At 44.5% G+C, this 12,464-nt stretch overlaps 1 protein-coding gene and 1 long non-coding RNA gene across 6 annotated transcripts in view; one reads left to right on the forward strand and one right to left on the reverse strand.

The window, feature by feature from the left end:
- The window catches only part of usp2a (ubiquitin specific peptidase 2a), a 57,269-nt gene that overhangs the window by 34,998 nt on the left and 9,807 nt on the right, over window positions 1-12,464 (reverse strand). For 2 of the 5 annotated variants that reach the window (XM_061827909.1, XM_061827912.1), the window contains one exon: window positions 8,823-8,928. The exons of 1 other annotated variant lie outside the window; for it this stretch is intronic. The gene's annotated coding sequence lies outside the window, so the exon portion shown is untranslated. Of the gene's footprint in view, window positions 1-61; window positions 200-8,822; window positions 8,929-12,464 lie in introns of those variants that run through there. 2 more of the 5 variants (XM_061827913.1, XM_061827910.1) reach the window with 1 other exon arrangement.
- Window positions 394-1,188, forward strand: LOC133505051 (uncharacterized). Its single transcript, XR_009796141.1, has 3 exons — window positions 394-773; window positions 869-965; window positions 1,165-1,188. It is a non-coding gene; the product is annotated as an uncharacterized LOC133505051 (long non-coding RNA).

Consider the following 12,464-nt stretch of genomic DNA (forward strand, 5'->3'; position numbering starts at 1 on the left):
ATAACTGCTACTTGATCTGAACACACAATGGTGCCAACGTTAAAAAAAACATAACACTTACACACATAGTTGTCATTTTAAAAAGAGCTCCACAGACATGGCATTTCAACACACGAGGACGCTAAGTCAAGGAGCCCGAGGGTGCCCCTCGCGTCACTGCGGTCAAACCGACTTGGCGTCACTTGAAACGTGCACAACCAGCAGTAGTTACTCGAGCCTGGCGGTGTTCCACAGATTTACGACTACACGACACTTTTTGAGACTTTATTTTGAGTTCAACTACATTGGTTTAGTAAACTACGCCCACCTTTAATCATTCTGAACGCTCTTTCGCAGTGGAAAAAAAAAAGAATGGGCTGATGTAGTCATTTAGATAAACGACACACGTACTTTGTAATTTGTGCAATGTAAAACTGTAACGTTGAGTAAAAGAGTCGCGTACGGTGACGAGTTAAGGACAATTTTAGGCTGGATGGAGACGAGTGTCCCACACGCAAAGAAACTAAAGACAACGTTTAAACCGTCGTGGGCGTGTTGATATGGAAATAAAATCGAGTCATTGTCAACCGGACGAGTTTCACACCTATTAAAGATTCCAATCAGTAATGTTAGTAATGTTAATGTTTCCTTGTTTTAAAACATTACTGACTCTGAACGTATTGCTGCCTCATACACACAAATGTCCTGTACGGCTATGGTCACCAACTTTCCCAAAATAAAAGATTTCATTGACTTGTCGACGTGTGTGAAGAATTGCAAAGCACACGAGTGGTGTGCGTATATTCTGTCGGCGTGTCAATAATGTCCAGAAAAGCTGGCGGAAACGTCCATTCATTCTTTCACTTGCTGTGCCACTTATCCTCACTAGGGTCACGGCAGTGCTGAAGCTTAATTTTCCCAGCTATAATCGGGCGGGAGACAGGGGAGAGCCTGAAGTGGTCGCCAGCCAATCCCAAGTCACAAAGGTAAAAAAAAAAAAAAAAAAAACAGTCATACTCACATTTACACAAATGGGGAAGCTTCAATTAACCTGCCATGGATATTTCGCCAAAATATTTAACAAGACAATTTAAAATCAAGCAGCGGCTTAAGATGAGAGTAATTCATTCAGAGACCAAGTTTGTAAATCAAAACTCATCTCAAACCATCTTTCTCCTTTGGAAGGAATGCAAATGCCATTGATCCACTTCACCAGCCCCACATCCCCGTGATGCATTAGACATTTTCAACGGGAAACAACGGGACTGATGGCAGGTCAGTCGAGTACTCACGCTCTTTTACTACTACTACCAAGTCACACTGTTGTAAAGGCAGCATATGTTGCTCCAAAAACTGTATGTACCTCAGTATTCGTGGTGGCTTCCAAGATGAGCATGTTACATCCCCATACCATTACAGATGTTGGCTTTTGAACTTTGCGCTAATAACAAAACCCATATTTTATCCCCCTTCTTTCGCCCGGACAATATGACGTCCATGATTTTCAAAACCAAATTTGAAATGAGAACTCGTTAGACCACAGAACACTTCCGCTTTGGGTCAGTCCATATTAGATGAGCTCGGAAGAACCAGCCGAGTTTCTGTGTCTGGTTGATACATGGCTTTGAATTTGCGTCGTAGCATTTTGACTTGCATTTAAAGATGTAGTGACAAACTGGACTCTATAATAAAGTTTATTGTTGTGAGTTGGAGTCCAACTGGTACAGTGAGCAAATGGCATCTTTGATTGCTGTGTCATTGGCCACGAGTGGGCTCATGGATTGCAGGTGGACCGATGATGACTGTCCAATATTCTCCCACCATGCTCGGCACACAACAGAGACGCTTAAGGGAAAGTTAACTGTTTATCTTCGCGAGCCAGTAAGTTCCTGAGCTAATGCGCTAGGGAAGCTAAACACCTCACTCCACCATGGTGGCCGCATTTAACACGTTGCTACATCATTCTGAGTTGTGTGTGTTATTCCCCAGTTAACATACACGCAGGAAAGTTAAGTGTTTATTATGCATATCCTCAGAAGCACACATTAAGCCAGTAGCTTACGATGCCGAACATGTTTTATTGACAGGTGAAGGCCATGCCTTCAGTGCTTTCTTCTATAAGTGTATTGGCATCTGGATTTTAATTATATTTAGGATTTGGAGAAATATTTATAAAAAAATAATGAGAAAATATCCACCCACCCAGAGAATGCCTCAAGGTTAGCTGTACATTGTTTCCCCGAATCCTCTTCATTTATTTGTTTTATTTAGTTTTGAAAAAATTTTATTAAAAGTGAATTCCCCTTGTAAAAAAAAAAAGAAAAAGTCAAAAACCTTTTTATTAATTGACGTCCCTTTTAGGCCACCCAGGCCAGGCCCAACAGGCCTGAGATGGCAAAGAGGAATTGTGTGACGTTTACCATAAAGACGGAAAAAGAACATCAAACACTCACAACATAGAAAAGGGTCAGGCTTCTCAGTATTCTATCAAAAATACATTTAATTGGAAATCCCAGCATCAAGGAACACATTTTGTGCAACTTTGGAAGAATCACTGTATATAGAGATGCAGCAAGTAAGTCAATAAAAGAGTCCAAATCAAAACTCAGGGAAGCTTTGTTGATGTACAACTGAGGAGTGATGGTACTACCACAGTACAATGGTACCTCTACTTACAAACCTCAAAAATTCAAGTTACGAAACACCCCCTCGGAATAATACTGTCTAGTTACGAAGGAAATTACGGGATACAAAAGGAAAAATTAGGTGCTGGATCCGTAGACCCCAAATTCCACTGAATCTAAACATCCTGGTTTGTGAGGCGCAATGGAGCTGCTCTCCTATTAGCTATCAGCATCTTCTTGGCATCCCATTGGCTAGGAGGGATGTCAATCTTTACCCATGATGCTTTTTATTTCTCTTCAAGACTCACATGTCACGGAGTCACACGCTGTCACAAGCTAGTGCACATTTGGAAAATAACTTTTCATGAGTTTTCCTGTGTTTTTTGCAAGTTTATTTATCTTTCTTCACAATGGGCCCCAAGAAACCTTAGTGGAATTATGCTGCATGTGTGCATATATTTGTATGTATGTTTTTTCTCGGCTGTGAAAGGTTTGCCTCCTCCATCCCCCACGATGGCTTTTTCTTGTCACTTCTCTTCGTGTAGTCGCCCAACACCAAAGGTAAATATCATTTTTATTATTCTTGACATTATGTACTCTGAATGCTTATTTTTGGCGGGGGTGGGGACTTTTGGAACGAATTGGGCTATTTACACGGGAAATGAACTTCTATTTACGAAAAATGTAAGTAACGAAACGACTTAATTAATTTTGTAAGTAGAGGTACAACTGGAGTGAACAAACAAGCAAACTAATTGGTAGTATCCACAACTACTATTGTGTTTGTGTTGATTTAAAAGCAGCATAATCTGTAATACATGGCAAGATTATTCACAGGTGACATGCGAGGATTCAAAGGAGCAATACCATAGAACTAAACACCAGTTACCAACATGCTTTATTGTTAACTACTGTGGTAGATTTCCCTTCAAGAGAAAAGATCTAATTAAAGCATCGTTAGCATCAAATGGAATGGCATCTCTGCCCACAGCTTCCATGGGGGAAATATCAAGTTGGTTGCAGGTGAGGCCACCTGAGCACGACCATTGCAGTCCTGATCTAAGATAGGGAGGCTCCATGTGCAGCGGTATTTGAATAAATTAGGGTCTGGTGTTTCTGATGTGTGTTGAGTTCAGTGTGGGAGGGTCCTATTTCTTCAATATCTGACTGAACAAGTCTTAGTGCTGCATATCCTTTTTTGCGCTCTTGCAGCCTACCTACCCTCGCAGTACACCTACAGTACTTCTTACCAGAGCAGTTCCCCCTTTTTATCAGTCTCCAATGCTTTCTTCCCCACCCCCTCTCCTTGTTTGACTCTCTTTTGGTCCAAACATTTATCATAATTCAGAATTGTAGTAGGCAAGTAGGCGGCACTCTGGGGATAAGCCAACATTTACTGCTGGCCAAAAAAAGCACATGAAGTCCAAGTCACAGTGTCCTGGGTACTGCGTAACAGGTTACTAACAATAAGAACTTTGCAACAGTGTACCACTTTGCATTGCATGAGTGACATGACCCGGTTTTCTGACAAGATTTTTGAAGACAAACAAATTCAAAATTCTTCAGTGGCCAAGATCTCAACCCGAAAAAAGAATACTTTTCAGTTAATGAAGACAACAGTGAAGGCAGAAAGACACAAACAAGCAGGTACTTGAATTGTACGGATTTGGGAAGAGTATCTTCAAAAAGGAACCTCAAAGTGTGGTGATGTTATTAGCCTCCAGCTGCAGAGCTTCAACAATTAGTGGCAGCCCCAAATACATGCAGAGGGTTGCGTAAGGAAGGGCATCCGGCTTAAAACTTTTCCAAACAAATATGAACGTTCCTCCAAAGAATCCCATGCCAGATCTGGTGTGCCCTGGGTTTACAATGTCTGCCACCAGCACCGTAAACCTGCAGGGTGACGGTGGAAATTCAGCTAGTGTGGGTTGAAGACATAGAAGTGGAAAGCAGGTTCTTATGATTAAAGAGAAGTGGAAAGCACAGAGCCTAAAACTGAATGAAGTGTCTTTGAATGTCGGGACGATTACAGGAAAATCTCAAGAGTTTATTTGCATGATGATTAAAAAATAGGTCGATAGGTTGAAAGGCAGTGAGCGTCGGAGCTTAGGGGTAGGGTTTAAAGTATTTTACAATGGTGTCGATCGGGGGAGAAATGGAGTAGGGGTAAGAAGGAAAAAAGGTAGGAAGAGTTTGCTAAGAGCATATTGGAGGTGAAAAAAGTATCTCAGTCACTGCGATTTAACAGGAGGAGGTTCCCAAAGAGTGGACTACTACAGCCAAGGTGATCAAAGAGACAGGCAGGAGAGTACTTGATGTATCTTCTGGTCAGAAGAGGAAACACGATTTGGTGGTGGAATCTCAAAGTACAGGAAACCATACAAGGAAAAGGGCTAGCTAAGAAAAAGTGGAACACTGAGAGGACTGAGGAAAGGAAAAAAATACAAGGTCGAATTACTTCTAGGCAAAAACAAGACTGGTGGCACAGGAACGCTGGCCATGACAACGAGGTTAATACATAACAGGCTCGTATACTTACACAGATTACTCCAGTCTCAAACACAACGAACTGGGAACTGAGAAAAACAAACTCAAGGCTTATATGCCTGGCCTAATTAGTCTCAATACGGTGTGGATGTGGAGCTGCTGGTGGACTCAGGGGGACGTCCACGATGGGGGTCGCAATGGCAATGCAGGAACCAAACAGGAGCAAGTGACAGCTGAGGATGCAGCCCCTCGAGAGCCAGGTGCTGACACTGGTCGAGCACTGCCAAGGAGTGGTCGGGAGACGACACCTGCAGCTGGTCGAGCAACGCCGAGGCATGGGCGAGAGGCGGCTCGGGGTTGAGATCCGCCGAGCTATGGGTGAGAGGTGGCTTGGTGTCGGGAGCCACCAAGGCTTGGGTGAGTGATGGCTGTGGGTCAGGGGCCGCCAAGGCTTGGGTGAGAGGCAGCTGTGCTTTGGGCACCACCGACACATGGGCGAGAGACGGCTGTGGTTCAGGCACCGCTGAGGCTTGGGTGAGAGGCGGGTGTGGTTTGGGGGCCGCCGAGACATTGTCGAGAGGCGGCTGCGGTTCGGGCACCGCTGAGACATGAGTGAGAGACGGGTGTGGTTCGGGCACCGCTGAGGCTTGGGCGAGAGGCGGCTGTGGTTCGGGGGCCACCGAGACATGGTCGAGAGGCGGCAGTGGTTCAGGCCCCGCTGAGACATGGTCGAGAGGTGGCAGTGGTTCAGGCCCCGCCGAGACATGGGCGAGAGGGCGCTGTGGTTCGGGAGCCGCCAAGACATGGGCGGGAGGCAGGTGTGGTTCGGGCGCCACCAAGGCTAGGGTGAAAGGCAGCTGTGGTTCATGCGCCGCTGAGGCATGGGCAAGAGGCGACCGGGGGTCAGTCGCCGCCGAGACAGGAGCGAGAGGTAGCCAGGGGTTGGTCGCTGCCGAGACAGGAGCGAGAGGTAGCCAGGGGTTCGTCGCTGCCGAGACAGGAGCGAGAGGTGGCCAGGGGTCAGTTGCTGCCGAGACAGGAGCGAGAGGTGGCCAGGGGTCAGTCGCTGCCGAGACAGGAGCGAGAGGCGGCTGTGAATGAGACACCGCTGAGACATGAGTGAGAGGCGGCTGCGGATCGGTCGCCGCCGAGATGGGAGCGAGATGTGGCCAGGGGTCGGTCGCCGCTGAGACAGGAGGGAGAGGCAGCTGGGAGTTGGTCAGTTTCCGCCGAGACTGGAGCAAAAGGCAGCTGTGGGTCATCAGGCATGGATACAAGGGTGGATTTTGCTTGGTGTGGCTCGTGGGAAGTGTAGCTGGAAGGCATAAAGCTGCACTCTACTTGGGCCCCTCCTCTGGCCACCATGCAGGGACCTCGTATAGAAAGGCAAGGCTACCCTTTGCCACCAATTATGTTCAAAACTTTTATGGACAGAATCTCTAGGTGCAGCCGAGGCGTAGAGGGTGTACGGTTTGGTGGCATCAGCATTGCATCTCTGCTCTTTGGAGCCGAATGTGAAGCGGCTGGGATGCGAATCAGCACCTCCAAATCTGAGACCACGGTCCTCAGTCGGAAAAGGGTGGCGTGCCCTCTCCGGGTCGGGGATGAGATCCTGCCCCAAGTGGACGAGTTCAATTATCTTGGCGTCTTGTTTACGAGTGAGAAGAAGAGCTGGAAGAATTGGCTGGGGAAAGAAGTCTGGGTATTCCTACTGAAGCTACTTCCCCAGTGACCCGACCTAGACAAGCGGTAAAGGATGGATGGATGAACCTGTATAACCAAATGCTTTTCCTGCCACAATGGGCTCTTCCATGCACTTTTTTTTTTTTTTTTTTGACTCAGGGTTGAAAAAGCAGGAGAAAACTATTTTTTTGAATGGTCAGAAAAGCCTCTAAAAGTAAGGACAAAGTTGCTAGTGCTCTTGCTCTACAACACGGTTCACTTTATGCAACCTTGTTATTGCAAGGATTTTTTTTTAGTGTGTAATTTTTTTACAGTGTAGGTTTTTTTTTTCCCACGGCACATGAATGCGCATTGTGTTCTGTATCTAATTTGCTAAGGGAAAACACGCATTGTGCTGTGCGTCTCGATAATGTAAATGACTGTAGACCAACGCTTTGTAGAAAGTCGTGAGGCGTTGTGCCGAGGCGGTGGTCCCAGTCCTTCGGGTGGGAGATCGTGGCGGCCCCAGAACCCTGCTGCCAAACGAGTGCACCTAAGCTCAGTTCAGTTCACAAAATTTCTGTGGCCAAAGTTGTCAAGGGCTCAAGTGTTAGTGCATCCTCCTCCTCATTTCTGCTTCTTCCTCTTCAGCACAAAAGAGCCACAGTGCTACCACCAAACAATCATGTACATTAGGAAAGCTGAACACATTCTGTACTGTACAGGGCACTTGGCATGGAGGAAATTAATTGACCTTCAGCAAACTGCACTGAGCTCGGTTGCACTTGTCTGGGAGTGGGGTTTGGAGCCCACCACAATTGCCCGCCCTGAGTAATGGGAGGTGGTCGGCGGGCCCCACAGTGTCTTGGCGCACCCGCACAAAGGGTCGCGGCTTCAGTTCTCAAACATAATCGAAGGCGGCATGTCTGTTTATCAGAATATTCTCGCCCATAAGAAAAACGTGCGCCAACAACGACCCATTGCTATCATTTTCACTCACGAAAAAGACCCTGGACGGGTCACTGGCAAATCCCAGGGCACACACACAGTGTAAGCAAACAAAGATTCACACTCACATTCTCAGCTACAGACAATTTAAAAACTTCTATTAACCTACCACGCATGTTTTTCGAATGTGGAAAGGAAACTGAAGTACCCGGGAAAAAAAAAAACAAGATGGCAAGGGGAGAACAGGCAAACCCCACAGAGGCAGGGTTGGGATTTGAACACCAGTCCTCACTATGAAGCTGTGAAACTTTGATGCAGATGTGCTAACCAGTCATCCACTAACCAGGAAATTGATTACTTGCATCAATATTTAACTTAAAAATTATGTCCAATCAGACTGCTATGTTTACAATAGTTTCTCATGCACAACAGGCCTTTCCCCCCACAAAATTGTCAAAAGTTAATAGACCACATTATACATAGGTAAAGGGGATTTTTTTTCACATTTTAATCAATGTATGGCATCATATAGAGGTTATGAACATGTATTATTATTTTATTTAATTATTATTTTTAGGTCATCTTTGTGGGTAAGGATTATACATGGGTGTTGATTATACATGAGAAATTACAGTATTATTATTTTGTAATTTCAGAATAGATAAATCAGACAGAGCTGCGAGGATTGCAAAGTCTTTGTTCTTTCACCATTGTTCCTGTCACATGGTGTTGCATGGTTTTGTTTGCATGTTAATGGCAAAAGTTGTATTTTTGCTTTAATGTCTCCTTTTTCAAATGACCATTCAAGCAACACATTTTTTCTGAAGTTATAGAGTGAACGCTGCAGCTGGCCATTGGTGTGGCCTTAATGCGTGGCAACAAATCCCAGCATTTGAAGGGGAATAGCCCATCAGTAACATATGAACTAAAACAAACACAAAAAGAACGATAAACTAGTTCACTTTTGAAATGGTGAATCGAGGTTTGAACTAGTTAAGAAAATGAACTTTCCCAACACTGGTGTCAGTGCATTACTATTACATGTACTGTATCTATGCATTCTATCCTTGTGAACCCAAACACAGCGAGTGTTAGTTTAAATTATGCGTGTGAAACAGTTACCTGCCGTAGCAGTTCCCATAGACTGAGACGGCTCTGAGACTACTTGACCTGTTTTTTCTGATCAACAGTCTCCACACACTCACAGGCTCTGTGACATTGATCCCACCTGAGGAAACATAAGGACACATTGAATTTTGTTCAACCCAACAAACAACAAGACTGTGAGATCGCAACAGAACCAAAGTTTAGATGAGGGTTCCTTCCAGTGCCCCAAACAACAAAACATACAGAAGATTACACAGTGGCATTAAAAAGGTTATTGGTCCTCATCTCAAATTCCCATATTTTTGTTTCCCCACTTCTGCAGTGCACTACCATCTGTGGGGCAGCCGTGGCCCAATGGTTAGGATCATCACAGGCCTGTGTAGGGGACCTAGCCTCAAGACCCCATCCAGACCATCCGCCAACAACTCTAGGATTCAAGGGTGTGTTGTCCTTGAGCAAGGCACTGATACTCTGTTCTGCCCCCTGCTCCAGTGTGTTCCACTAACACGTGACTGTGTTCACTATGATGGGTAAAATGCAGAGAACAAATTTTGTGAAGTCAAACTGTCCGTATGTTGAAGGGTCCTTGGGCAAGACACTGAAACCTGATTTCTGCTGAGTGAGTCTGGCAGAACCCTGGCAAGACAAAGCCACTCATTGGTGTTTGAATGTGTGTGAGAATGGGTGAACGTATGCCCGCTATAAGTGAAGACCATTTACTATTTAAAGTTTAAGATCATTAAACAAATGTAAATATCAGATGTAACCCAAGTGAATTTAAAATATTGTTTTAAAATGGTGATTTAATTTATTCAGGAAAAAATATTCAGTGATATACCAATGTTTGGAAAAGGTAATGGCCCACTAATCCTAATAACTGGTTGGCATATTCCGCTGCTTGTTTAAAATAAGCAGACTCCATCCATTCTGTGGGGATGTTGTGTTCAGGGTGATGAGCTGTGTTTCTTCTACGCCAAACATATCGTTTTGCATTGTGGCCGAAAAGTTCGATTTTGGTTTCATCTGACTAGAGCACCTTTTTCCACATGTTTGGTGTGTGTCCCAGGTGGCTTGTGGGAAACTTTAAATGAGACTTTTTATGGATATCTTTAAGAAATTGCTTTCTTCTTGCCACTCTTCCACAAAGGCCAGATTTACGACTGATTGTTGTCCAAAGGACAGACTCTCCCACCTCAGCTGTAGATCTCTGCAATTCATCCAGAGTGATCATTGCCCTCTTGGCTGCATCTCTGATCAGTCTTCTCCTTGTTCAAGGTGAAAGTTTAGAGGGACAGCCGGGTCTTGGTAGATTTGCAGTGGTCTGATACTCCTTCAATTTCAATATGATTGCTTGCACAGTGCTCCTTGAGATGTTTAAAGCTTGGGTAATCTTATATCCAAATCCAGCTTTAAACTTCTCCGCAACAGTACCTCTGCCCTGCCTGGTGTGTTCTTTGGTCTTCATGAGGCTCTCTGCACTTTAAACACAATCCTGAGACTATCACACAGCAAGTGCATTTATACGGAGACTTGATTAAACACAAGTTGATGATATTTATCCTTATCAGTCAACATTGGATCATTCAGAGATCCTTACTGAACTTCTGGAGTGAGTTTGCTGCACTGAAAGTAAAGGGGCTGAATAATGTTGCACACCCCACTTTTCAGTTTTTTATTTGTTAAAAAAGTATAAAACATCCAATAAATTTTGTTCTACTTTACGATTGTGTCCCACTTGTTGATGCTTGACAAAAAAAAATAATTTGAAGCCTGAAATGTGGCGAAAGGTTAAAAGTTCAAGGGAGTCGAATACTTTCATAAGGCACTGTATATTGTCCAAGAGATATATCGAAGAGAGCAGGTGGAAAAGTAGTATGGCAGGGTTTAAATGATTTTACCATGGAGTAGATGGGAAGAGAAATGGAGTAGGGATTATTTTAAAGGAAGAGCTGGCTAAGAATGTCTTGGAGGTGCAAAAGTATCAGATCGAGTGATTAGGCTGACACTTGAAATTGAGGGTGTTATGTATAATGTGATTTGTGGGGATGCCCCACAGGCACGATGTGACCTAGAGTTGAAAAATAAATTCTGGAACGAACTAGATGAAGAAGTTCTGAACATCCCAGACACAGAGAGATGTGATTGGTGTGGATTGTAATGGAGAAGTTGGGGAAGGTAACAGGGGGGATGAACAAGTGATGGGTAAGTACGGCATCCAGGAAAGGAACTTTGAGGGACAGATGGTGGTGGACTTTGCCAAAAGGATGGAGATGGCTGTAGTAAACACTTCACCCCCCCAGAGGAGGTAGGAACAAAGGGTGACCTACAAGAGTGGAGAAACAGGTGTATTTCATTTTGTGGAGGAAGATTAAGAAAACAAAGTGAAGACTATTTTACTTTTATTGCACTTTCATCATTTGCTTAAATATGACCTTATACATTTAATCAACGGATAAAGTGTTGCCCATTTGCTAATCAGAGAAGGATGTGTTGTGGAGCCGGTGGTTGTCCTTGATCTTTGTACGCAGAAAACCGGCTGGCGCCATCCTCCTATCCCAGGCATTGCCATGGAGACGACCAACACCAGATAAGGAGCGGAAAGTTACCATCCCGGCCCAGGATCAGACTGCGGGGTGGGGGTGGAGGGGTTGGTGTAAGCCCTTCTACCATGGACCTATACATATAAAAACCTGTTACTGGGGCAGGTTTTGTCTTCTTCTTTGGCTATCCTGCCAGAAGACACGTCTCGTGTGCGACAGATACCTAGATAAGACCCGGACGTCTGTACTGCACATTCCTTTGTAATAAATCCATGTGCTGTTAACTTTTTCTAATCATTGGTCATATCTTCCTCGATTCGTGAACACGCGTAGGGTCCAAACTCGCTAATCCCTACAAAAGGTAGAGCAGAGTACCATATGGTGTAAGCTAAAGGAAAAATGTTGGGCGACATTTTGGAAAGAGGTGAAATGGGCTCGCTGTGGAGAGGAAGAGATCTTGGTAGACTGGACTACTACAGCCAAGATGATCAGAGACACAGGCAAGAGAGAAGAGAAGGTTCATGGATGTTGTAAGGGAAGACATGAGGGCAGTTGGTGTTAAGAGAGGAAGATTCTGGAGATTGGCTTACAGTACATGGAAAAAAAAGTGGCGGCCCCTAATGGGACAAGCTGAAAGGAAAAGACAGTGGATCAGCCGAACAGAACAGAATTTCTTGTGGGGGAGAGAAACAATGACAAAGAGAGAGCGCTAATTGTTAACCAACTAACTAACCAAAACTGTAAAATGAGAAAAGTAAATCATTTCATATCTAGAACAAGGAAACATTTAATATGAATGTTGCATGAGACTGTAGGGCTACAACTTGTGAGGGAACGACAGAACAAGGATTGGAGAAGAAGAATGCAGGTCAAGGGCCGTGAACCCAGCTGTACAACAGAACTGTGGTAAGACTGAATAAGTGAATTATAGAAGTCTATAGAAAAAGAGTATTAAGAGGGGTGATACAGTACACAAGCCATTTGCATTGTCATGAGTTATTTGTCTCAGTGAGTGGTCCTACACCCAGTGAAAGAGTCCTAGGGAAGTGCACCTACAGAGACATGCAAGTGAATTGACACAATTTTACATGCACAAGGATTGACGGAAATGTCCTAC

Source organism: Syngnathoides biaculeatus, chromosome 8 (genome assembly GCF_019802595.1).
Source record: "Syngnathoides biaculeatus isolate LvHL_M chromosome 8, ASM1980259v1, whole genome shotgun sequence".
Lineage (NCBI taxonomy): Eukaryota > Metazoa > Chordata > Actinopteri > Syngnathiformes > Syngnathidae > Syngnathoides > Syngnathoides biaculeatus.